Source organism: Phacochoerus africanus, chromosome 9 (assembly GCF_016906955.1).
Source record: "Phacochoerus africanus isolate WHEZ1 chromosome 9, ROS_Pafr_v1, whole genome shotgun sequence".
NCBI classification, from domain to species: Eukaryota; Metazoa; Chordata; class Mammalia; order Artiodactyla; family Suidae; genus Phacochoerus; species Phacochoerus africanus.
In genome coordinates this window covers 54,148,804-54,176,078 of record NC_062552.1, presented here as the reverse complement: position 1 = coordinate 54,176,078, position 27,275 = coordinate 54,148,804, and the positions used below count along the sequence as shown (strand labels likewise).

At 40.4% G+C, this 27,275-nt stretch overlaps 1 protein-coding gene across 1 annotated transcript in view; it reads right to left on the bottom strand.

Annotated features, from left to right (window-relative positions):
* The window catches only part of IQGAP1 (IQ motif containing GTPase activating protein 1), a 105,885-nt gene that overhangs the window by 65,874 nt on the left and 12,736 nt on the right, over window positions 1-27,275 (bottom strand).

Below are 27,275 nucleotides of genomic sequence, written 5' to 3'. Positions count from 1 at the left end.
CCCTAGAAAAGGCATAAAGACAAAAAAAAAAAAAAAAAAAGATTCAGTTTTACACATATTCTTGTCCTGGCCCAGTCAGATCTCAGAGGCAGGAAGCTTAGTATAAATGCCACTCTCTTCTCTACCCTACTTTCCTCTCCTGCAGCAAGAGCGCCAACTGGCTCCCCAGGTCCTAATTGCCTCATGACCCCTACTCCCTCCCTCACTCCTTCGGTGGTTCCTCAAGAACACCTAAGAAAAACCATTTGTAACACCATCTGCTCAGAAACTTAAATTTGTAGTTGATGTTCTTTTCTGGTTTGAGAATTCAGCATCCACAGTGAATTCCTAGGTTCAGATTTTAAAGTTGTTTTGGGGTTACCAAAATAGTCAATCATCTCACCTAAAATGCTGAAGGAAACTCCAATGGAAGCAGTAAAAATGAATTCCTTTTTTTTTTTGTCTTTTTTGGCTATTTCTTGGGCTGCTCCTGCGGCTTATGGAGGTTCCCAGGCTAGGGGTCGAATCGGAGCTGTAGCTACTAGCCTACGCCAGAGCCACAGCAACGCGGGATCCAAGCCGCGTCTGCAACCTACACCACAGCTCACGCAACGCCGGATCCTTAACCCACTGAGCAAGGGCAGGGATCGAACCCGCAACCTCATGGTTCCTAGTCAGATTCATTAACCACTGCGCCACGACGGGAACTCCTAAAAATGAATTCTTAAGTGTTTTTTTTAGAGGGAGAGGAAGTTATAAAGGAAAAGAAAACTATATTGTTCCCCTAGAACACCTCTCACAAGATTTTCAGGGAACCCCAAGATAAAACAAAGCAAAGTTTATTTGCAAATATTTTCTATGAACAAAAACACAGGTAACTAAAAAATCATTTAGGGCAATGGTTTTAAACTTCACTTCAGTCACAGAATCGCTTGATTATCTAAGGAAAGGTACAGATAACCCCTCCAAATGTACATATACTTAAATTTAATATATAATTTCAGAGATTTCATTGACCTCAGTTAAAACCTCCTAATTTAAAATTACTCTACTACAATTTTACAAGGCTTCTGTTATCCCCACACTCTTCACCATACTTGGGGGAAAAAAACAAAAAGGCAAACCCACTGAATGATGCCTGGTCTGTTTCACTAATGATAAATCTTTGAAAAGTCAAACAAACAAAAAATAACATTCAAACATACGACATTCTGGAGTAAAAACTGGATTTACTGCCAAATAGGGTAGGACAACATAAGAAGGAAATACTTATAATGTTCACTGATACATAGAAGTTTATATTAAAAGACAAATAAAACTGGAAGAAACATTTAAGTATGCCATATACTTTATACATACACGCACAGGCATCCTTGAAAAATTATAAGAAAACACTAATATGCAATAGAAAAACAGGCCAAATCATATGTAAATGTATTTATAATTTCACTTATAAGTGTTTCTGTATAATTATTTATATTAGTAAACTTATCTGAAAGACCTACAATAGAACTTGAAGTTATCATACTTTTAAAAATTATTACTTTCATAATTCAGAATAAAATTTCTCATATTAATTCTATCTTTTCAAACTGAGATTACCACTCAGAATCTTTTAAAAAATAAGCAACAATTTTTTTCAAGCTCTATATAATAGTTGCTCAATCTCACTTTCAAATCTACTTCTAAAGCTGCTCTGTGACTGTCTTACACATAGTATGTACTCAAAAAAAAGAAGTACAGTCTGGAGTTCCCATTGCAGCTCAGTGGGTTAAGAACAAGACTAGTATCCATGAGGATGCAGGTTCTATCCTTGGCCTCACTCAGTGGGTTAAGGACCTGGCATTGCTGCAAGCTGCGGCACCACAGGTTATAGATACAGATCCTGAGCAGCTGTGGCTGTGGCTTAGGCTGCAAGCTGTGGCTCTGATTTGACCCCTAGCCTGGGAACTTCCATATGCAACAGGTGTGGCCACAAAAAATAATAGTAATAAAAATAAAATATAAAAATAAAAAAATACAGGCTGGATAGATGAATGTTGCTAGAGAATTTTCTGGTTATTTCCTATATCCAATGACAACACATTTTTCTCCTCTGGCTTTTCTTTTAGGTAGTAGAACTGGTATATCATAAGGGGAAAAAGAAGAAACAGATGAATTTTCCAGAAGAATTGCCATAGTAACTAAATTAGATACCAATTTGTAAAAGCCACAAAGTCCAAACTGTACTCCTTCAAGAGCCTAAAGACCAGAACGGCAATGTGAAAAAGAACGTAGGTCAATCATATGGGAAACAGCCGTAGTCTAAGAACACATCTCATATGACCATTCCTCCAATATTTTACTGATAGAAAGGATACAGCAAATAGCTCCTGGCAACCCCAGCTCTCAGGGGACAGTCTAACTTGCATTCTCATTAAAAGGAACAAACATAGAACAATTCTAAGCCAAAACCAACCCTTTATCACATAATAGTATGAAGAAAAAGTTACTTATTTTTCTCTGAAAATGAGGTGAACACAAGGGAAAGACTATGGACTAACAGCACAGCACTGTTAAAAGAAACAAACCCAGAGTTCCCGTCATGGCGCAGTGGTTAACGAATCCGACTAGGAACCATGAGGTTGCGGGTTTGATCCCTGCCCTTGTTCAGTGGGTTAACAATCTGGAATTGCCGTGAGCTGTGGTGTAGGTCGCAGACGTGGCTCAGATCCCGCGTTGCTGTGGCTCTGGCGTAGGCTGGCAGCTACAGCTCTGATTCAACCCCTAGCCTGGGAACCTCCAAATGCCGAGGGAGTGGCCCAAGAAATAGCAAAAAGACAAAAAAAAAAAAAAAGAAAGAAACAAACCCATGGACTTGGAGAACAGACTTGTGGCTGCCAAGGGCGGGTGGGGGTGGGATGGACTGGGGGTTTGGGGTTAGTAGATGCAAACTATAGCATTTGGGAGTGGATAAGCAATGAGATTCTGCTGTGTAACACAAGGAACTATATCTTGTCACTTGTGATAGAACATGATGGAGGATAATGTGAGAAAAAGAATGCACATACATATGCATGATTGGGTCACTCTGCTGTACAACTGAAATTGACAGAACATTGAAAATCAACTATAATATAAAAAGTAAAAAGCTTTAAAAACAAACAAAACAGCACAGCAGTGGTTTTGCCTTGAATTAGAGGCAGCTACCAGGCTTGTTTAGGTTCTCCTCTAAGATCACTAGTCTAAAATCAGAGGAAAACAAGGGACCAGAATCACATCTCCCCTAATCCCCTCATCTTTGCCTTCTCTTGTCCAGCTACACCAAAGAGTCCTGACTGATGACAAGTTTTCTACAGTGTAGTAGAATACCCTGGATATCACACACATGTCAGGCCAGAAGAAAAGCCAACTTTGATCTGATGAAAAGGAATCAGCAGAGAGGCAGAGCTAGAAGAAAGAGTCGAAGCAAAGTGTCTCTAAACAACTGCCAAGCCCCACACTGCCCGTCAGTTACCAGATGTGGCACATCCTTCATTCTAACTAAGCTCTGCTCCATAACAGAGTATCACCCGGTTTGTTTATAAGACTAAAGTTAGTTAGGAGCTCCCTGGTGGTTTAGTGGTTAAGGAGTCAGCATTGTCACTGCTATGGCATGGGTTCAATCCGTGGCCCAGGAATTTCCACATGCGGAGGATACAGCCCCTCCCCCCAAAAAAGTTTAATTAGGACGAAACTGCTTTGAAAAATTAAGAGCATTACATAGGGTGCTGTATTACTATAATTTTTAATCTTAAGAGAAGTTTGGATTCTACTCTAACTCCAAGAAGGTACAACAAACCCTCCTGTCCTTCTCTGTAACACACCTGAGATTCCCCTTCTGCCACTAACTCAGAGAACTACAAAATGTGACGGTGAGGAACCAAATGCACTTCCAGGTCAAATCTCTTTGGGGTTTTCCCCCCAGTGTAACACATATCCATTAAAGAACATTACAAAACAGTTCTCAATATTTTATGAATATTTTTCATGTTATCATATAGTTTATGAATACTCTGAGTTATGTTAAAATTCTACCAAGTGCTTAAACAGTCACCTATGTTGGACATTTATATCACTTCTGAATTTTTTTTTTTTTGTCTTTTTGTCTTTTCTAGGGCCACTCCTGTGGAGGTTCCCAGGCTAGGGGTCTAATCGGAGCTGTAGCTGCCGGCCTACGCCACAGTTCACAGCAACGCCAGATCCTTAACCCACTGAGCGAGGGCAGGGATTGAACCCACCACCTCGTGGTTGTTAGTTGGATTCGTTAACCACTGAGCCACGATGGGAACTCCACTTCTGAATGTTTTCAATCATCGAATAATTGTGCAAGGAAGGTCTTTGTACACAACATTCTTCTGTACCTATAATTAATTCCTTTGGAGAGATCTTAGAAGTGTAGCTCCAAAACAAAACATTGTCTTGCCCAAATGCTTACCCAGAGGCTGTACCTATCTGCGCAACCCTCTCATTTTACAAATAAGAGTAAGGCCTATCCAAGGTTACCTGCTAGCTAGTGGCAAAGGTGGGATAAAAGGACCCTGATTTCCCAGTTTAGAATCCTTACTGTACCACTGTTGCTCTTACCACATCACCCCAGAAGCCTAATCGGGCTGAACTTTCCAGAGCCATCTAAACAGGACAAAGTTTCAGATATTACATGCAGGAAAAAGGCTGGTATCTCTCCATGTTCAGTCCACTTAATAGGGCTTTAAATAATTTAACTGTTAAGCCTACCCATCATTCTCAACTTAAGATACAAAGCCTCCTTATAAAACTTGAGCATTTAACTTTATAAATACATTAAAAAATAAATCTATGCATTGATTCCTATCTTAAACCAGACATGAAAATCAACCTGAAATGGATTAAAGACTTGAATGCAAGACAATAAACCCCTTTAAGAAAACATAGGGGAAAGTTCCCGTTGTGGAATAGCAGAAATGAATCCGACTGGGAACCATGAGGTTGCGGGTTTAATTCCTGGCCCCACTCAGTGGGTTAAGGATCCGGTGTTGCCGTGAGCTGTGGTGTAGGTCACAGACGTGGCTTGGATCCCGAGTTGCTGCGGCTGTGCGTAGGCCGGTGGCTTCAGCTCTGATTCGCCACCTAGCCTGGAAAACTCCATATGCTGCAGGTGTGGCCCTAAAAAGAAAAAAGAAAAAAGAAAAAAAAAAACACAGAGGAAAGGACCCTGACATCCATTGTGGAGATGATTTTTCTGATTTGTTACCAAAAGCAGAGGCATCAAAAGCAAAAATAAACAAAGAAGACTGTATCAAAAGGGTTCTGAAAAGAAAAAGAAACTATAGCAAAATGAAAGGTGACAGAAAATATTTGCAAATCATATCTGATAAGGGGTTAACATCCAAAATATATGAGGAACTCACAAAACAGAAAAACAAACAAACTTCCAAGCAATCCAATTTTTAAATGGGCAAAGGAACTGGATAGATAAATTTTCCAAAGAAGACATACAAATGGCCAAAAGGCACATAAAGATACTCGACATCATTAAATCATCAGGGAAATGCAAATCAAAACCACAATGAGCTATCACCTCACACCTGTTAGAATAGCTATTATCAAGAAAACAAGTGTTGGTGAGGACGTGAAGAAAAGGGAACCCTTGTGGACCACTGGTGGTGTGGACAAAGAACATCACCTGCCACTTCAGTAAACAAAGAATGTTGAGGCCATGGAGCCATCAGCCACTGCAGCCACCACTGACTTATACCCTGAGGGGAACTGACGAAGGAGAAAAAACAGGTTACCTGCCACCGAGCCATCAGCCCCTGCAGCCACCCCCCAACTGTACAACCTGAGGAGATTGAGGATAGAGAAAATGCACCTAGATTAGGTGCATATCAAAAGAATAATTTCAATAAACCCTTGCATCTTCCCATACGTAGAAAAGCACTAAATTCATTAACTTAAGATGTCTGGTTCTCTTTAAATAGCAGTAATCTTTTGATGTTCACTACTTGGGTATTTTTCAAAACCCCTATTTGTCCTGGCTCCTCCCTTACCTCTTCAGATCAGTCCTACAGAGCTATCTGAGAGGCTGCCTCCTGGGTGTAAGTCTTCATCAAGTCCATCAAATAAAATATAATTCTCAATTTTTAGGTTTTCCTTTCTCTCCCAGTTGACAAAGGGAATGCAAATTGGCACAGCCACTGTGGAGGCAATATGGAGATTCCTCAAAAAATTAAAAATAGAACTGCCATATCATCCAGCAATCCCACTTCTGGGTATACAGTTACCCCTGATTATCAGCATGGGATGGTTCCAGGTGAATGGGCACCAAAATCCAAGGATGCTCAAGTCCCGTATATAAAATGTCATAGTGTGTCCATACAACCTAAACACACCCTCCTGTATACTTCAAATGATCTGTAGCTTATTTATAACACCTAATATGATGTAAATAGTTAAAAATACAATGTACATGCTATTTAAATAGATGATGTCAAACTGCAAATTCAAATTTTACTTTTTGGAACTTTGTGGAATCATTTTTTTCCCTGAATATTTTCAATCCACAGTCAGTTGAATCCACAAATGCTGAACTTATGGCTATGGAGGGATGACTGTATAGCCAAAGGAAATGAAAACAGGACAGCCAAGCTATATCTGCACTCTCATGTTCTTTACAGCATTATTCATAGCAGACAAGATATGGAAACAACCTAACTGACCATAAATGGATAAATGAATAAAGTCATTGCATGTGCATACAAAGAAATATTACTCAGCCATGAGAAAGGAAATCCTGCCATTTGTGACAATATGGATGGACGTTGAGGGCATTATGCCAAGTGAAATAAACCATACCAAGAAAGACAAATACTACATGGTATCACCTATATTGGAATGTAAAAAAAAAAAGCCAAATTTTTAGTGGTTGCCAGGGGTAGCGGGTAGGGAAAGTACTGAGAGGATACAAACTTTCAGCTATAAGATGAGGAAGATCTGGGAATTCCCTTCATGGCTCAGCCTTTAACAAACCCAACTAGGATCCATGAGGATGCAGGTTCGATCCTTGGCCTCATTCATTGGGTTAAGGATCTGGCATTATTGTGAGCTGTGGCATAAGTCACAGACAAGGCTCAGATCCTGCGTTGCTGTGGCTGTGGTATAGGCCGGTAGCTATAGCTCCCATTTGACCCCTAACCTGGGAACTTCCATATGCCACAGGTGAGGCCCTAAAAAGAAAAAAACAAACAAAACTAAAATCCTTATCAGCAGATAAGCAGATTGAATTTGGTAGTACCTCTGTTCTAAACTAAATAAAAATCTATAAACTTTCTAATAAGGTTGAAAACATTTAAAAAAAAAAAGATGAGTAAGATCTGAGGATCTAAGGTAAAACACAGTGACTATAGTTGATAACACTATTGTATAATTGAAATTTACTAAGAGTAGAACTTAAATGTTCTCACACCAAAAAAATAAAAAAGATAAACATGTGAGGTGATGGATATGTTAACTAACTAGATGGAAGGAACCCCTTCATAATGTATACATACATCTAATCACCATAACATACTTACTTCAAATATCTTACAATTTTATATGCTATTTATACCTTGATAAAGCTGACATTAAAAAATAAATCAATCTATGCACAAAAGTCATTAGCCAATACAATTCTCATGTTATCAATTCTCATGTTTAAAACTGTCATATATCCATAGAATTTCATAGTTGGAAGCTCATTAAAGATCTTCCAGGAATTCTCTTGTGGCTCAGAGGGTTAAGGACCCAGCATTGTCACTGTCATGGCTCAAGTCACTGCTGTGGGGGGGTTGATCCCCGGCCCAGGAACTTCCACTTGCCACAGGCACAGCAAAAACAAACAAACAAACAAACAAACAAACAAAGAATCACTCCCAGTCTATCCCAACTCCTCTACTTCCCTCTCATCTACCACTCCTTTCCCCATCTCAGTGTCTGAATGCTCCCAAAACATCTCGGCCAAATCACAATGTAAGCTGACCCTGAACACTGATGCTGACATGGAATCACATATTCAAGTTAACCCATTTCATTTCTGGATTCTGGTAGCCAGAAAGTTTTTTATTAAGCCAGCACCAGTTCCCCACTGGCACCCTAAGGTGCCTTCTGAAGCAAGACAACATATGGAATTAAAAATAAGCACTGACTAGGGACCTTAAAAGACCTAAATTTACATCCTGTCTCTGTTAGTTATCAAGATAGCAAGTCACTCAGCCAGTGTCTTCGTTGGTTAAAAGTGAATAACAGTATTTTCCAAATAGGTCTGTTGTTGAGGATTAAACAAGATTACACCTATAATGCAGTGCTAATTAGCACAGTGCTTGGCTACATATTTTTAAAATATTTGTGCTTTTCCTCCTTTCCCCTCATATGATGAGTCACATGCTGACACATTAAAATGATTCCAGTTCCATCAAGTACTCTTCATAAAAAGGGAGGAAGAAAAGCACCTACCTCATAAGACCACTGTGAGGATTAAAAGAGATAACTCAAAGCGTTAAGGACAGGGCCTGAAAGAGAGTGAGCACTCAGAACATTAGCAGGTACTACTAGAGTGTCTGACATGACTCCCTGCCCCTCGCCTCTTTCTCACTCACCTCTGAACACTGTGTCCCAGGTGTGGTTTGGCTGGCTTGAACTTCATTCCGAACACTCCACAACCGCAGACAAAGTCTCAAATTATTTTATAACACCCTTAGAATCAACAGAGGTTCTTAATATTTTCTCCTAAATACATAGCTGCTAAGCCCTCTCTCTACAATTCCATATTAGAACCATTATTTGCACTCATATCTATTGTATTTCTTCATGTTTGATTCAGCCCATTATTCTGAATGCCAACATCTTTGGCGGACCCTGAGTCTGCTATCCAAAATATTAATTTCTCCTCCAGTTCCACATCATCTACAAATACTGATGGGTTTTAAAGAATGATAAGTTAACTAAATGGCCAAGGCAAAGAAGGCCTCCAAACAGAAGAAATACTATGAACAAAGGCAGGGAGAGCTGAGAAAACCAGGCCAGTCGCCAGCACTGCCATTGCTGGAAGGGAAAGTATGAGGAACAATGGGAGGTGAAGATGGAAAAAGATGATCAGGCTGGATGGTGCAAGGCCTGTCTGTCATGCTAAGAAACCTTTCCTTCACCCTTGTCATGAGAGACACTGAAGGGTTTAAGTGGGAGGTGACCTGATCAGATCTGTGGGTTTCAGAAAATCACCTTAGTAATAATGTGGAGTTTTAAATTTTTTTCTTCAAGAACAAATGTTTCTACAAACACGAAAGTGTTTTTTTTGTTTGCTTTTGTTTTTTGGGTTTTTTGTTTTTGTTTTTGTTTTTGTTTTGCTTTTAAGGGCCATGCCCACTGCATATGGAGGAGGTTCCCAGGCTAGGGGTTGAATTGAAGCTACAATGTGGGATCCGAACCACGTCTGCGACTTATACCACAGCTCACGGCAACACCAGATCCTTAACTCACTGAGCGAGGCCAAGGATCAAACCTGCAACGCCAACCATTGGTTCCTAGTTGGATTCTTTTCCGCTGCCACGACGGGAACTCTGACAAGCACAGAAGTTTTAACACATAAGTCACTTAAAAAAAAAAGTTCTGAGAATATGATACCAAGTGGTGACATCAGCACACCGTATCTGTGATCAGGACAAGCCATGGCCACAAATAGAACTCAGCAACAAAACTCTCACATGAAGGAAATGGAAACTAGGGTCCTGAGTCCTTCCTCTCACAAAAAGTTCTCCTCCTCAAGTTCAACCCCAGAACTGCTTTAACAAATCTTACTCAAATAAAAACTATTTTTAAAAATGTTAAGTGATATTTGATCTGAAATACAACTATCAAAGAGGAAAACAGTAACATTGGAGTGATTTGTTTTCAATATAAATAACACTAAAAGACCACTTGGCAGACATTAAGCTAAATACTTCACATGCATCATCTCACTTGATCCTTGCAAAAACCCCATAAGGTAAGTAGTCACATTATTCCTATTTTACTGACAAGAAAACCATCGGCTCCTCAAAGTAAAACAACCTGTCCAAGATTACTCCATTAGTAAAAAGCTAAGCTCACACCTGAACCCAAGTTGGTATGATTCTAAAGCCTAAACTCAATTGCTACAATATATTGCCTCCTTCAGAAATAATAACAGCTACCACCTACTTAATACTCACTAATAAAAGCTCACATTCTGAAGCTGGGCTTCCTGAAGCACCCTAAACTACATCACATGACCTCAAGTACCGAGAGAGGCCTATTAACATTAAACATTGAAGGTGACACAGTAGTGTGAAAAATGAGTGCGCAGATAAAAGCCTATCTTTATTTGCATAATAATTCTTATAAATAGTCCTGATATACCTTTCATATTTAACCTATGTTGAAAAAGCTTTGTTTTATATATATTTTCAAGCAATTTTCCAAAAAAAAAAAAAATTCTACTCTGACAGCTACATATTCATTCATAGGAAATGTTTCTTTTTTTTTCTTTTTTTGGGGGGAGGGGGGCTGCACCCTCAGCACATGGAGGTAACCAGGCTAGGGGTCCAATCAGAGCTACAGCTGCCAGCCTACACCACAGCCATAGCAACGCAGGATCCAAGCCACATCTGCGACCTACACCACAGCTCAGGACAACGCCAGATCCTTAACCCACTGATTGAGGCCAGGGATCAAACCCTCAACCTTATGGTTCCTAGTCGGATTCATCTCCAACGCGCCACAATGGGAACTCCAGGAGACATTTCTAATGGATCACTCTGTGCGACACTTATCAGTGACATAAAATGTGCTGAATACCTGGAGATCACTCTATGGGAACAGAGATGCTTAAATTACTAGCTAGACTTTGTAAGATAAATTTTATTTGGAGAGGTGAAAATAGGAAAAAGACATTTAAGATAATGGAGACAGCATAAAAAAGAGCAAAAAGACATGAAAACAAGGCATATTTAGGGAATGACAAATCATTACAGTAGAGGAGTGGGGGGGGTGGTATCTGGAATGTTAGAATTTTATTTCATTTTTTATTTTTTAGCTGTAACCCCAGGCATGGGGAAGTTCCCAGGGCAGGAATCAAACTCACGCCAGAGCAGTGACCCAAGCCACAGCAGTGACAACACCAGATCCTTAACTGTTAGGCTACCAGGACACTCCCAGAATATTAGAATTTTAATCTGCAGGCAATGGGAACCACAAAAGTTTTCCAACAGAAAAGTGGCTTGATCACATATAACGATTAACACAGTAACTAGGACAAGAGCAGGGAAGACAGATTCGAGAGAGAAATATTAGGCAACTACTTCAGGAATCCAGGTGAGAGAGATAATAAGGTCTTCAACTAGGGCAACGGTGAAAGAAAGAAAGAAAAATCAGAGTTCCTGTCGTAGTTCAGAGGTTAACAAACCCAACTAGCATCCATGAGGACATGAGTTCCATCCCTGGACTTACTCAGTGGGTTAAGGATCTGGCATTGTCATGAGCTGTGGTATAGGTTGCAGACATGGTTCAGATCCCTCATTGTTGTGGCTCTGGTGTAGGCAGGCAGCTGCAGCTCCGACTGGACCCCTAGCCTGGGAACCTCCATATGCCATGGGTGTGGCCCTTAAAAAAAGGCAAAAAAAAAAAGAAAGAAAAAAAAAGAGAAAGAAAGAAAAATGAGTAATTTCAAAGGAAGAACTGACTCCATTTGACAATCTGTTAGATGGCTGGGAGTGGGGGTCAGAAGGACACTAGGGAAGATTGAAGAGTTAACAGACAATAGGAAAAGAAAAATAGAAAAAGCAGAGTTAGCTCCTAACCTCACATTTTGCTACTGACATTAAACATCAAGTAGATTAGAGATTTAAAAACATAAAAAGAAGCTGTGGCTCAGCAGGTTAAGAACTCAACATAATGTCTGTAAGAATGCGGGTTTGATCCCTGGCCTTGCTCAGTGGGTTGAGGATCTGGCAATGCTGCAAGCAGGAGTATAGGTCACAGATGCAGCTCGGATCCTGCATTGCTGTGGCTGTAATGTAGCCTGGCAGCTACAGCTCCGATTCAGCCCCAAGCCTGAGAACTTCCATATGCCACAGGTGTGGCCCTAAAAAGAAAAAAATAAATAATTTAAAAATAAAAACAAAAAAAAGAGGAGGAAAAAATATAAATGAATGGTTGTATAATCTTAAAATGAGAAAGGCCTTTCCAAAAAAGCCGGTGGACAGAGTTCCCACTATGGTGCAAGGGGATTAGTGGCATCTCTGCAGCACAAAGATGCAGGTTCAACGTCCAGGTTAAGGGTCTGGCGTTGCTGCAGTGTAGGCCAAAACTGCAGCTTGGGGAGTTCCCGTCGTGGCGCAGTGGTTAACAAATTTGACGAGGAACCATGAGGTTGCTGGTTCAGTCCCTGGCCTTGCTCAGTGGGTTAAGGATCCGGCGTTGCCGCGAGCTGTGGTGTAGGTTGCAGACGCGGCTCGGATCCCGCATTGCTGTGGCTCTGGTGTAGGCTGGTAGCTACAGCTCCGATTCGACCCCAAGCCTGGGAACCTCCATGTGCCATGGGAGCGGTCCAAGAAATGGCAAAAAGACAAAAAAAAAACAAAAACAAAAACAAAACTGCAGCTCGGATCTGATCCCTGGCCTGGGAACTCCATATGCCGCAGGGCAGCCAAAAAAGAAAAAAAAATAAGGAAAAAATAAAAAGGATTGTGGAGGCAGAAATCATTTTAAACAATAAAAAGAGGGAAATAAATTGGATAAATAGGAGGAAATTTTTGCAACACACAACAAGGAGCTAATAATTTCCCATAATCTTTGTGTGTACATGTAGATATTTTAAGGCTTGAAGTAAATAAAATGACAAATATTTCCCTAGGAAAATGTACTAGAAGCACAAACAGGCAAGTCACAAAAGAATATAAATACTAAGTAATTATAGGAAAAGTTCTCAATCTCACTACTAATCAAAGGAATGCAAATTAAAGTAACAATAACACTATTTTCAGCTATCAGACTGGCAAAGATAAAAAAAATGATATAATTGGAGTTCCCTTTGTAGCTCAGCGGCTAACAAACCTGACTAGGATCCATGAAGATATCAATTCCATCCCTGGTGTCGCTCAGTGGGTTAGGGATCCAGTGCTGCCGTGAGCTGTGGTATAGATCCCAGATGTGGCTCGGATGCTTAGTTGCTGTGGCTGTGGTGTAGACCAGCAACTGTAGCTCCGATTGGACCCCTAGCCCAGGAACCTCCAGATGCCTCGGGTGTGGCCCTAAAAAGGAAAAAAGAAAAAAGAAAAAAAAAAAAAGAATGTTATAACTTATTATTGTGCAGTATGTGGGGAAACTCCACGTTCTCAAACTGTTCCAGAAGAAAATCTGGCAACATGTACCCTCTATAGCAAACTTGCAAAAACTTCTACATAAGGAAAAAAAAAGTTGTTTTAAAAGATGACTTGGTGACTTGTAGCATGGATGGCTAAAAGATGATGTCATTAAACAAGGCTGGGAGCACCAGGAGAAGGAGGCCAAAATGATAAATTCATGCCTGAAACATGTTTAGCTTGAAAAGCCAATGAGACATCCAGGTAAAGACATTCTGCAAGCGGTTAGAAATATAAGTCTGAGGAGTTCCCGTCGTGGCGCAGTGGTTAACGAATCCGACTAGGAACCATGAGGTTGCGGGTTCGGTCCCTGCCCTTGCTCAGTGGGTTAACGATCTGGCGTTGCCGTAAGCTGTGGTGTAGGTTGCAGACGCGGCTCGGATCCCGCGTTGCTGTGGCTCTGGCCTAGGAACCTCCATATGCCGCGGAACCTCCATATGCCGCGGGAGCAGCCCAAGAAATAGCAACAACAACAACAACAATAACAACAAAAGACAAAAAAAAAAAAAAGAAATATAAGTCTGAAAAACTCAGGAGAAAGACCAGGTTGGAGACCCAGATTTGAAAAGCGATGCCATAGGAGTTGATGAACTCACTAGAGAAAGACTGCACAGAAAAATGTTAATGTTGGCCTTAGAAAATACCCAAAATTCAGAGGCAAATATTACAGAGAAAGAACAGTTTACTACAGTAAAATGAGAACTATGAAAGAATCACATGATGGCAATCAAGGAAGAAAAAATTTTTAGGAAGCTAGGAGAGGTCAACTTCAACTTCAAATGCTGTGGAGGGATGGGCAGCAAATAAGGAAGAAAAGTCTTCTGGGACCCCAGTGGGGGAGTCTCAGTGGAGCAGTGAGGAAGGAGGATCAGATTACTAAAACCAAAGGAGTAACTACAACTGGGCAACTAGAGACAGCAAATGTAGAGTTTTTAAAGAAATCTAGGAGTTCCTGTTGTAGCTCAGCAAGTTAAGAACCCAACTAGTACCCACATGGATGCGGGTTTGATCCCTGGCCTCACAATCTTAGGGAAGGTGTGTCTCTGTCTCTTTTTTTAAAATAATTGAATAACAGGCACACATTTGCACCCTGCAAGAAAAGAATGAGGGACTAAAGACACAAGAAATAGGGAATTAAAAAAATAATAATAAGGTTCTGAAGAACACAGTAGGCAGTCAGCTATGGAGAGGAACATACCTGCTTCTTCCTTGAGAAAAGAGGGAAGGAAATAAGAATGAGCAACAATGATATTTAACTAACCTCTCTGAGCTTCAGTTTCCTGTCTGTAAAACAGGATTAGGAGCAGCACCTACTCTCAGCAGATTGCTGTTAAGATTAACTGAGATAACCTATACGAGCACTGGTAGGCTCTAAACAACATATGCTTGCGTATGTGTGGGACAGCTAGGTTCCAGAAATAAACCTGCCTCTACAGTCTGACACTCAGCAACTTGCGTAATACCTGTCTACCTTGTCTCACTGATAACATTTGTCAAAGGGAGCATAGACTCAGCCCTACCCATTCCACCACTCAGCAAGACAAAGAAACGACTCTTGAGAGAATCCTAGTGTGGTAAGACTTAAAACAAGCCCAGACCAAGAGCATATGGAGAAAAGAATCGGGGTGGGAATCTGAATTAGGGGTCTGTGAAGAGGAAACCAGTTGAACAAGTTCTGCAGAGCACATGACCTCAGTGGTTTCCCAGCTCTGTGCAATACAGAAGAGGAACACACCAATGCCGGAACTGACTACTCCAAACCACCGAGATTCAGTTCCTCCAGGAGCAGCTCCGCCGGCACCACACCCAGCTTGCAGACCGAATGCCCCCTCATGCCAGCGTTACTCACTGCTAAAAGTCCCCAAGTTGGGTCGTCTCTCATTATTAAGGATTTTACTAGCCACTAACACATCTGAGCACTAGAAACAGCCTAGTGATTGCAACATCGTGTGGTAAGACTAAGTCTTAAGAAAAAGGTGTACAATATTCAATAAAGCATTCCCCAGCACATGACAAGGGAGAGGAATTAGGGCTGGTTTCCCAGAGAAAATGGCATTTAGGTCTTGAAGGGTGTGTGTGTGTGTGTGTGTGTGTGTGTGTGTGTGTGTGTGTGTGTGTGTGTGTGTGTGTGTGTGTTGACAGGGGAGAACATGTCAAGCCAAGGGAAGAGAATGTACAGACCCTTTAAAGGATCTGAAATGGGAAGGAAGTAATCAGATCTGATTTAAAAGATCCCTCTAAACAGAATGGATAAGGAGGGGAGACTACACAGGGTGAGGAAGTACCAAAGGAAGAGTGGCAGAAATTCAGGCAAGAAATGATAAAAGCTAGTTCTTTCAAGCCATACAAGCAAAATGAGAAATTTTTTTAAAACAAATCCTAGATACATTAAAAACAAACAAACTTTTTTTGGTCACTTCCCCGGCATACAGAAGTTCCCAGACCAGGGATCAAACCTGTGCCACATCAGTGACAACTCTGAATCCTCAACCACTAGGCTACCAGGGAACTCCAAAATGGAAATCTTGATAGAATCTGTTTTACAAGAAACTTCTGAGTATGATTAAGCCAATCTGAACAGTTATAGGAATAAATGAGAAATGGAAGGGAATTTTTTTTCTTCATCTTAAGCAACTTATTTAACCTCTGTGCTTCTTGTTACCAAATAGAGACCCTCCCAAGCAAATCATTTCACCCTGCTGAGTTGGATAAAGTATGTCAAATTTACTTGCCAAAATTAAATGTCTAATTGCTATCATATTTAAAAAGAGTCCCTGGTCTTGCTAGAGTGGTAGAAACTAGACTATGATGATGGCTGTACCACTTGGTAAAATTACTAAAAATCATTGAGTTACATTTTAAAATGAGAGAATTTTATGATACATAAATTACACTTCAATGAAGTTTTTAAAAAAAGGTCCCTGGGTAAACAGGATTAACTTACTCCCAGACCAAGTCTTCACGTGCAGAGCCTAGTGAGACATTACCACGGTCAATCCATCCCATCCCTCTCTACCATATCAAGAAGCATGAAAGACCCTTTAACCCTAAACGGGAAAAAAAATTTTTTTTTCAAAGTGAGTTAAAGTCTAAGCCTTGGAGTTCCCGTCGTGGCGCAGTGGTTAACGAATCCGACTAGGAACCATGAGGTTGTGGGTTCGATCCCTGCCCTTGCTCAGTGGATTAACAATCCAGCGTTGCCGTGAGCTGTGGTGTAGGTCGCAGACGTGGCTCGGATCCCGCGTTGCTGTGGCTCTGGGTAGGCTGGCAGCTACCGCTCCGATTAGACCCCTAGCCTGGGAACCTCCATATGCCGCGGGAGCAGCCCAAGAAATGGCAAAAAGACAAAAAAAAAAAAAAAAAAGTCTAAGCCTTTATCTGCTCACAACCAGCAGTTGTGAGCAGATCTTGAGGAGAGAAAAGGTGAGCGTCCCCAACTAGGTGGAAAACAGGTATGTATTTCTTTGCAAAAAACAATTCTCTGAGTCACTGCCAAATGCCACAGCTGCTAGAGCCCAGGGGAACAAGGAAAGCCTGTAGAGCAAGAAATATGCCAAAAAATTAATTTTCCAGATCTAGTCTTTAGTGAGAACATGTCAGGAAGTGGGATTAACTATGATAATCATTGAGGACATAGCCCTTGCCCTCTAAGCCTACAGTAAATTAGGGAAGAGAAAAATATAAAGCACTTACAACATATTGTGAAAAGCTACAATAAAAATATATGGGCCAGGGTGGGGTGTATAGGCTATAGAGACACAAGAGAGGGGTATCTAACTAGGACCTAGGGTAAGAGTGGGTGTGCAGATAAGCTTCCTAGAGGAGGTACTGCATGGGTTTGTTTTCTTATATAGGCAATATATCTACACAGGTCAAAATTTTAAAAGTATAAAAAGATAGTTGTACAACTACTATGGAGATCAGTATGGAAATACCTTAGAAATCTATACATAGAACTACCATATGACCCAGGAATCCCACTCTTGGGCATATACCTGGACAAAATATTCCTTAAAAAAGACACATGCACCCACATGTTCACTGCAGCTCTATTCACAATAGCCAAGACATGGAAACAACCCAAATGTCCATCAACAGACGATTGGATTGGGAAGATGTGGTATATATACACAATGGAATGCTACTCAGCCATTAAAAAAGAACGAAATAGGAGTTCCCGTCATGGCGCAGTGGTTAACAAATCCGACTAGGAACCATGAGGTTGCAGGTTCGATCCCTGGCCTTGCTCAGTTCGTTAAGGATCGGCATTGCCATGAGCTATGGTGTAGGTCGCAGACGTGGCTCGGATCTCATGTTGCTGTGGCTGTGGCGTAGGCCGGTGGCTACAGCTCCAATTAGACCCCTAGCCTGGGAACCTCCATATGCTGTGGGAGCACTCAAGAAAAGGCAAAAAGACAAAAAAAAAAAAAAAGAAGAAGAACAAATAATGCCATTTCCAGCAACATGGATGGAACTAGAGATTCTCATACTGAGTGAAGTCAGAAAGAGAAAGACAAATACCATATGATATCACCTATATCTGGAATCTAATATGAGGCACAATTGAACCTTTCCACAGAAAAGGAAATCATGGACTTGGAGAATAGACTTGTGGTTGCCAAGGGGAAGGGGGAGGGAGTGGGGTGGTTGGGGAGCTTAGGGTTAATAGGTACAAACTATTGCCTTTGGAATGGATTAACAATGAGATCCTGCTGTGTAGCCCTGGGAACTATGTCTAGTCATTTATAATGGAGCATGATAATGTGCGAAAATAGAATGTGTACATGTATGTTTAACTGGGTCACCATGCTGTACAGTAGAAAAAAAATTGTATTGGGGAAATAATTTTTTTTTTGTCTTTTGTCTTTTTGCCATTGCTAGACCGCTCCTGCGGTATATGGAGGTTCTCAGGCTAGGGGTTGTATCGGAGCTGTAGCCACAGGCCTATACCAGAGCCACAGCAACGTGGAATCCGAGCTGTGTCTGCAACCCACACCACAGCTCACGGCAACACGGGATCCTTAACCCACTAAGCAAGGCCAGGGATCGAACCTGCAACCTCATAGTTCCTACTCAGATTTGTTAACCACTGAGCCACTTCGGGATCTCCGGAAATAATAATTTTAAAAAAATAATAATGGATGCTGCATGCCCAGCACCAAATCAGTGCCTGATATATATAGATATTCAACACGTACTTGATGAATGAAGTATAATAGAACAGTGAAAAGCAAAAAAATAATAATAAAAAGATAGTTAAAAAGGAAGAAAACCTCAGGAGGTGAATAGATAAGAGTGTCATGTGCTGCAGAGATTAAGTAAGATAAGTACTGAAAGTTTTCCAATGGGCACAGCAATTAAGTCACTGGAGATCTGTGCAAGAAAGATTTCAGCGAGGGAAAGCAGGGCCCATGAATCACCCCCACAAGAGTTAAGATAAAACAGTGGATAGAGGGAATAAAGACAAGTTTTCCTTGAAGGAGAAAAGAAGGGAAAATAACCAGGCGAGGGTCTAGGATTAAGGGAATATATCTTGAATGGGTGATGATGTTTATGTGCTAAAGAGACAGAATTGTCAGGAAAGTTCAAGTTATAGTTAAGAAAGTAATAGCGGATAAGAATCCTAGAAGACAAGAAGGGATAGGATGCAGCCCACAGAGAGAAGAAAAAGGAAGAAAAATAGTTCTCCTGTTGCTACAGTCGGCATGTTAAATGAGATGGGATAAATTTGTTAGGGCCAGAAAAATTGAGGGAGTTTGTAGAGAAATTAGAGGTCATCGAGTTGTGATATGAGAAGCTAGGGACGAAGATGTCTACTAGGAATGAAGGTGGGTAAAACTTTTGATCAGCCCACCCATCTCTGACAATTCAAATGCTACTTCCAAAAGTCACCTCTTCCATGAATTCTTCCATAATCTACCACTGGAAATAATCTCTTCTTCCTCCAGACTTCCTCAAAGCTTTCTTATGGCACTTTGTATCTCTTTACCTCTTTTTGTTATTAAAGTAAAAGAGTGGAATCCTTTTCTGATTTACATTTGAAGCTGAATGACACAAACTCTTCTTTCTTAAGGACCAAAATCCTGGTCTCAACTACAACCAAGTAATAAAAGAAAAAGAAATTACCCTAAACGCTCATCACCATCAATACTGAAACTCTCTCAACCACACAGCCCCAACATTCCACACAACTTTGCACCAATTCAACTGACTGATATTCTAGGCATCTGCTTTGGGGAAAGCACTGTGGAAGGAGGTGCCGTTGGATACCAAGAAGTAGAAAATGACAGTCTCACCTCCAAAGGAGGACACAAGAATAAGACAAATACACATATTGTTATGCCTTCCCCTTTCACCCATATAATTTCAGACTATATTTCAAAACTTGGCCATAAAATAATCTTTCCCTTAGCTAAACCCTCAAAAATGAGCGGTTTGCATCATTTCCTTGGCAATCTATATTGCCTTGTGACATTAGATTTTCATCCTCTGATGTTGAGTAACTTTTCAAATGGTTATGCCCTGTCTGTCCAATTAATCTGTAAGCCCCATAAGGGCAGGACTGGGTTATACTTTCACATCTTCTCTAGTTCCACTAAAGAGGCCTAAAAAACAGAGGTACTAAAACATTTTTTACCTCCTTTACTGTATTGGAGGTGTTTTCTCCAACTTTTTGGGGCAAATCAGAAAAAAAAAAAAAGAGCAATGGAATAGTATCAAATCATTCAAAATAAAAATCTCCAACAGATGAATGGACTAAGAAGATGTGGTACATATATACAATGGAATACTACTCAGCCATTAAAAAGGAATGAAATAATGCCATTTGTGGGAACATGGATGCAACTAGAAACTCTCATACTAAGTGAACTAAGTCAGAAAGAGAAGGACAAATACCCTATGATATCACTTGTATGTGGACTCTAAAATATGGCACAAATGAACCTATCTACAAAACAGAAAACACTCACAGACATAGAGAACAGACTTGTGGCTGACAAGGGAGAGGGAGTGGGATGGACTGAGAGTTTGGGGTTAATAGATGCAAACTATTACATTTAGAATGAATAAGCAATGAGGTCCTACTATGTTCAATCACAGGGAACTATATCCAATCTCCTGGGAGAGAACGTAATGGAAGATAGCATGACTGGATCACTACACCAGAAATTGACACAACACTATAAATCAATTATACTTTAATAAAAATAAATTTTAAAAATTTAAAAATACTCTTTTAATAATACAATAAATAAAAACTATTTTAAGGAGTTCCTTCATGGCACAGTGGGTTAAGGATCTGGTGTTGTCACTGCTATGATTTTGGTTACAGCTGTAGGCTTGGGTTCAATCCCTGGCCTGGAAACTTCCACATGCCATCATGGAGGCAGACAAAAAATAAAAGCAAAAAACCATTTTAAGTAACTTGAGAAAGCACTTAGGTTAGAACATAATCTTCCATTAACTATTATGCAGTCTGTGCTTGAAAATCTCTGCAACGTGGGTTTTCCCAAAGCAAGCTTTGGAGAAATTTTTTTGTAAATTTCTTATTGGTATAAAGTTTTTCCTCATATTAAGTAGATTTCCATTGCCTAGTTCTGTTCCTTCGGTACCACACATGATAAACTGAAACCCTCCTCCATTTCTTAGGAATTTTAAAATATAGGCAAAATGTTAACAGTTGAATGAATTCCTATACTGGATGAGAGACTGATCTGAGATTCTGACTCTATATTCGCTCTAAATCTTGTTTCCATACTAAATAATCTCGGTCCTTTCAATTATTCTTCACACATCATCATCTATAGACCCTTTTTAATCCTGGTCGTGCTCATCCAATATGCTCTAGGCCTGGAGCAATAACCAAGTCTCAACTAGTGGATGGACACCCACTAATTGGGAATGCTTCCTCAGGTAAGGATTCTGAACTATTAGCAGCACCTGCTGTGGGTGTGAAAGAATCCCACCACACACCTATGACCCCTGCTCTAGACCATCAAGGTTCCTCTGAAAGCATAGCCTCTGGAACTGAAAACCAACTTCAGGCAGCCTCTGATCAGTTCCAATGACAATGGAACCATCTCTTCCTCTACTGCATATACCACATTTCTATTAGTGAGTTAATAAACATCTTATGGTTTGATTCATCCTATTTTCCCACTAATCCTATTCCCACTAATGCTACTTCTCTCTCTATTCTGTATTTAGACACTTCAGTTTTTGAATCCTAATGCAGGATGTCACATTTATCACTATTAAATCTCATCATGAGAGTAAAGTTCTTCTGAAAGCAAAATATGTCATGCAGTCTATTTAACCATCCCAACCACACAAAAGAAGTTTGATCCATACACCACTGATGGTATATGGATTCATAAGTACCAATGCAAATGTTTTACATGTAACATGCCTTGAAGAACTCTTTTGAGTTAAAAACCTAGCAGCTCGGAGTTTCCATTGTGGCTCAGCAGAAACAAATCTGAGTAGTATCCATGAGGATGGGGGTTCAATCCCTGGCCTAGCTCAGTGTGTTAAGGATCTGGCGTTGCCATGAGCTATGGTGCAGGTCGAAGATGTGGCTCAGATCTGATGTTGCAGCTATAGCTCCGATTCGACCCATAGCCTGGGAGTCTCCATATGCTGTGGGTATGGTCCTAAAAAGACAAAAAAAAAAAAAAAGAAAGAAAGAAAGGAAGGAAGGAAGGAAGGAAGAAAACCTAGCAGCTCTTTTAAGCTAAAAAACCTTTTTTTGGCCACACCCAAGGCATGCAGAAGTTCCCAGGCCAGGGGTTGAACCTGATCCGTGGATGTAACCAGAGCCACAACAGCTATAACGCCAGATCCTTAACCTGCAGAGTCATGAGGGAGCTCCTGAGCTAAAATTTATAAAACATAAATCTACTATTTTAAACATTTTTAAAGTATGCAATTCAGTGGTTTTTAGTATATTCATAATGTTGTGCAACCACGATGACTACCTAACTCCAGAAAATGTTCACCACTCAAAAAGGAACCCCACACCCAGTAAGCAGTCACTCATCTAGCAGGTCTTTTTTGAATAGATTTACTCAACTGGCTACAAATCTTAATTACATTACCATGAAGTCCATATTTATCCAATCTGTCTGCAAAGTATCACAAGACATACTTTTAAATGCCTTACCGAAATCCAGACATTACTCCCTTTCTCTGATTCACCAATCTGGTGACCCTGACCAAAAGGCAATGATGCTACTGTGACAGGGCCTTCCTCAGGGAATCCTGGTTGACTCCAAAGAATCCCTTCTTTTCTCACCAAGTGCTCATAAGCCATCTATTTCACAAAATATATGCAATGGAATTTTGCCAGAGACTAGTTCACTAGACTAGAATTTGTGATATCTTCTCCTTTTTAATAACAAGTACATTTGCAATCCCTCTTTTTTAAAAACCACACTCCTGCGCTTCACAATGTCTTAAAGATAACTGGTGATAGTTCAGCAACTATACCTACACAATCAGTACAATAATGGCTTTAATTTTTTTTTTTTTTTTTTGGTCCTTTTTGTCTTTTCAGGGCTGTACCCACAGCATATGGAGGTTCCCAGGCTAGGGGTCTAATCGGAGATGTTGCTGCCAGCCTATGCCACAGCTACAGCAATGCCAGATCCTAGCCGTGTCTGCGACCTACACCACAGCTCATGGCAACGCCGGATCCCTAACCCACTGAGGGAGGCCAGGGATCAAACCCACAACCTCATGATTCCTAGTTGGATTCGTTTCCGCTGTGCCACAATGGGAACTCCTAATGGCTTTAATTTAAGCTCTATAAACCAAGAATATGGGAATTCAATGGAGAAAGAAAAGAAACTACAAATAAAACAAAAAACAGTTAAGAACTGACCATGAACAGATTTCAAATTCTTACTGAAATAGCCTCTCAAATCCACTATTCTGATAGAGAATAGTGTTTCCCACACAAGAAGACCCTGGAACACTAGTCCTGAGAAAGATGATCTTTGAGGAAAGAGTCTGATAATAAACTAGGTTCGAGGAATATTGCTTATACTACCCTCTCCCTTGGAGATTCAGAATTTACAGCCCTGATAGTCTAAATAGCCCATCGGTTAAATAATCTGTTGCACTTGTTTTAATCCAATTATTTCTGAAACACATTTGACCACCAAATTCCTCCTTAATGTGACATTAATAGAATACACCTCGAAAAATAGTGATACAGGAGTAAGCTACACAGATTTCAAAGTTCTTCAAAACTATACTCTCCTTTACCACAAAGAATATATTATGTTAGTTTGACAAGTTTATTCATTTCTTCACAGTGCATATGTCAAAGCTGTTAATCCAAAACCTGTTTTCTCAATGTTAATTTCATTATACTATTAATCTCTTTAACATAATACAACTTGCTTGAAAGCACTCTGGAAACTTCTAGCTGACTTTTCTAAAAGGATACTTAAGCCACATGTTTCAAAAAGCTCAAAAGTTGAAGCTGCTTTGTTCTGGAAAAAAAAAAAAAGACCAGAGAGTATGGCAAACTCCAGAGTACGTTTCCTAAGAGAGCCTTTGCTGATGCTCAATATTAAAGACACTACCCAACACCATCTAAAGAAAAAAAGAAAAAAAAAAGCTCTACTTCATTCCTCACAAAAAAATAAATTCCAAATGGATCAAAGGGTCAAATGTTAAAATTCTTTACATCCTAAAAATACTAGAAGAAAGCCTGGGGGAATGTTTTTGTGTAATCTCAGTATAGATAAGATCTCTCTTGAAATGATACAAAGTTCCAAAGCTAAAAATAAAGGATCAGTGAAATCAAATATGGTTTAAAACTCTAAATTATTTTAAACACCTTAAAAGCAAAAAGTTAAAAGATAAGCTGGAATAATTATTTCCTACATGTATAGCATCCAAAGGGTTGACCTCCTCAATATAAAAGAGTTTTGGAGCTCCCATCAGGGCGCAGCAGAAATGAATCCGACTAGGAACCATGAGGTTGCAGGTTCGATCCCTGGCTTCGCTCAGTGGGTTAAAGATCCAGCGTTGCCTTGAGCTGTGGTGTAGGTCGCAGACCTGCTTGGCTCGGATCTGGCACTGCTGTGGCTGTGGTGTAGGCAGGCAGCTACAGCTCTGATTAGACCCTTAGCCTGGGAACCTCCATACACCGCAGTGTAGCCCTAAAAAGCAAAAAAAAAAGTTCTTATATGGATAAGACCAATAATATAATAGAAAAATGAGCAAAGGATTCTGCCAAAACAATTGACAGAAAAGGAAATACAAATTGTTTTAAACATATGTAAAGATGTTCAGCTTCACTCAGAATAAGATAATCTGAAAATTAAACAATAATCAAAATACCATTTGCACCTATGAAATTCACAAATATGAAAAAAAAATATGATACTCTAGGTTAGTGAAATCATAGGGAAGGGAGCCGTCTCATAGATTGATGGATATATAAACTGGTACAACCTCCAGAGAGAGCAAGTTGACAATATTAAACGTATATATTCCTGTTGACTTAGAATTCTACTTTTAGAAATTTATCCTACGCTACTCATAAGTGCAAGAGGGCAGAGTGTATGCTAACTATAACACTATAAGAGTAAAAACTCCACTGACAGGCTAAACCTTTGCACTGAAAAACTATGTAACTGTGAAAGGAAAAAAATGAAGCATTATAATGTATTCACCTGGAACATGCTACAAGATACAAAGCAGAATGTATAGTGCTAGCTACACAAAGAAACAAATGTGATTTGTATTCATATGCATGGACTCTCTCTGGAAGGACACACAATCGTAACAGTGATTCCAGCCGGGAAATTTGGGTGGCTAGGAAACAGGACTGGGGGGGGGGCTGTTTGTTTTTATTGCACAGCCCCGCAGAGCCTCTGAATTAAGTATCATGTCTGCATATTATCTATTTTTTAAATGATTAAGGGAAAAGTTTTAACTAAAAAAACTAAGACTAAATCTGTCTAAAAACATTTTTGTGGTTATTCCTGAGTTTTTAAAGGAAAATCCCCAAAGTCAAGCTGTTGTCAAGCACCACCTCTTCAAACTCTGAATGATTAAGAAGCACTGTCCAGGAGTTCACGTTGTGGCTCAGCGGTAACGAACCAAACTAGTACCCATGAGGACCTGGGTTCAATCCCTGGCCTCGCTTAGTGGGTTAAGGATCCTGCATTGCTTTAGCTGTGGTGCAGGCCAGCAGCTGTAGCTCTGATTCAACCCCTACCCTGGAAACTTCCACAGGCCACAGGTGCAGCCCTGAAAAGCAAAAAAAAAGCAAAAATAAAAAACACTGTCCAACGTAATGATACAGTATTATGTCTTCAGGGCGGAAAAATATTTTGTTATAACAGTCATGTAAATGGTAAGCAACTAAGTAACTTTTGTCTACTTTTATCTGTTTTACAGGTCATCTGACATTGCAAATCAAGTATACTTTAATAAAAAAAATTTTAGGAGTTCCCGTCGTGGCACAGTGGTTAACGAATCCGACTAGGAACCATGAGGTTGTGGGTTCGATCCCTGCCCTTGCTCAGTGGGTTAAGGGTCCGGCGTTGCCGTGAGCTGTGGTGTAGGTTGCAGACGCGGCTCGGATCCCGCGTTGCTGTGGCTCTGGCGTAGGCCGGTGGCTACAGCTCCGATTGGACCCCTAGCCTGGGAATCTCCATATGCCGCGGGAGCAGCCCAAGGAATAGCAAAAAAAAAAAAAAAAAAATTTTTAAAGGTCATCTGAGATATGTTATTTGTAATAAAATGATCTACTATACTATGAGACTTTTTCTATTTAAAATTTATTTATTTTATTTTATTATTATTATTTTTTTTTCTCTCTTTGCATTTTTTCTTGAGCCACTCCTGAGGCATATGGAGGTTCCCAGGCTAGGGGTCGAATCAGAGCTGTAGCCACCGGCCTAAGCCAGAGCCACAGCAACGCAGGATCCAAGCTGCGTCTGCAACCCACACCACAGCTCACGACAACACCAGATCCTCAACCCACTGAGCAAGGCCAGGGATCGACCCACAACCTCATGGTTCCTAGTCGGATTCATTAACCACTGCGCCACAATGGGAACTCCTAAAATTTATTTTTATATCTTTTTTTTTTCCTTTCTGCCATTTCTTGGGCCGATCCCGAGGCATATGGAGGGTTCCTAGGCTAGGGGTCTAATCGGAGCTGTAGCCGCTGGCCTACACCAGAGACACAGCAATGCGGGATCTGAGCCTCGTCTGCCACCTACACCACAGCTCACGGCAATGCTGGATTGTTAACCCACTGAGCAAGGGCAGGGATTGAACCAGCAGCCTCATGGTTCCTAGTCGGATTCGTTAACCACTGCTCCACGACGGGAACTCCTATATCATTTTTCTAATTTAATGATCATAGGTTTTTTCCTTCTTTTCAATTTTCTAATTTTGCCCCCATTCCCTCTTTTCATATTCAGTTCCTCTGCTGCTATTTTAGGAATACTAATTAATCCTAGTCCAGCAAATATTTTTTAGGAGTTCCCGTAGTGGCTCAGCGGTTAACGAACCCAACTAATAACCATGAGGTTGTGGGTTTGATCCCTGGCCTTGCTCAGTGGGTTAAGGATCCGGCGTTGACGTGAGCTGTGGTGTAGGTCGCAGACACAGCTAGGATCTGGCGTTGCTGTGGCCCTGGCATAGGCTGGCAGCTATAGCTCCAATTCAACTCCTAGCCTGGGAAACTCCATATGCACCAGGTGCGGCCCTAAAAAAAAGACAAAAAGACAAAAAAAAAAAGAGCGAGCGAGAATATTTTTAGTTTTTTATGTTGCTGATTAATGATCTCTAATAACAGGCTGATACTTTCTACCTTATGGACAATACCTATCAAAATAATAGCATTTCCTT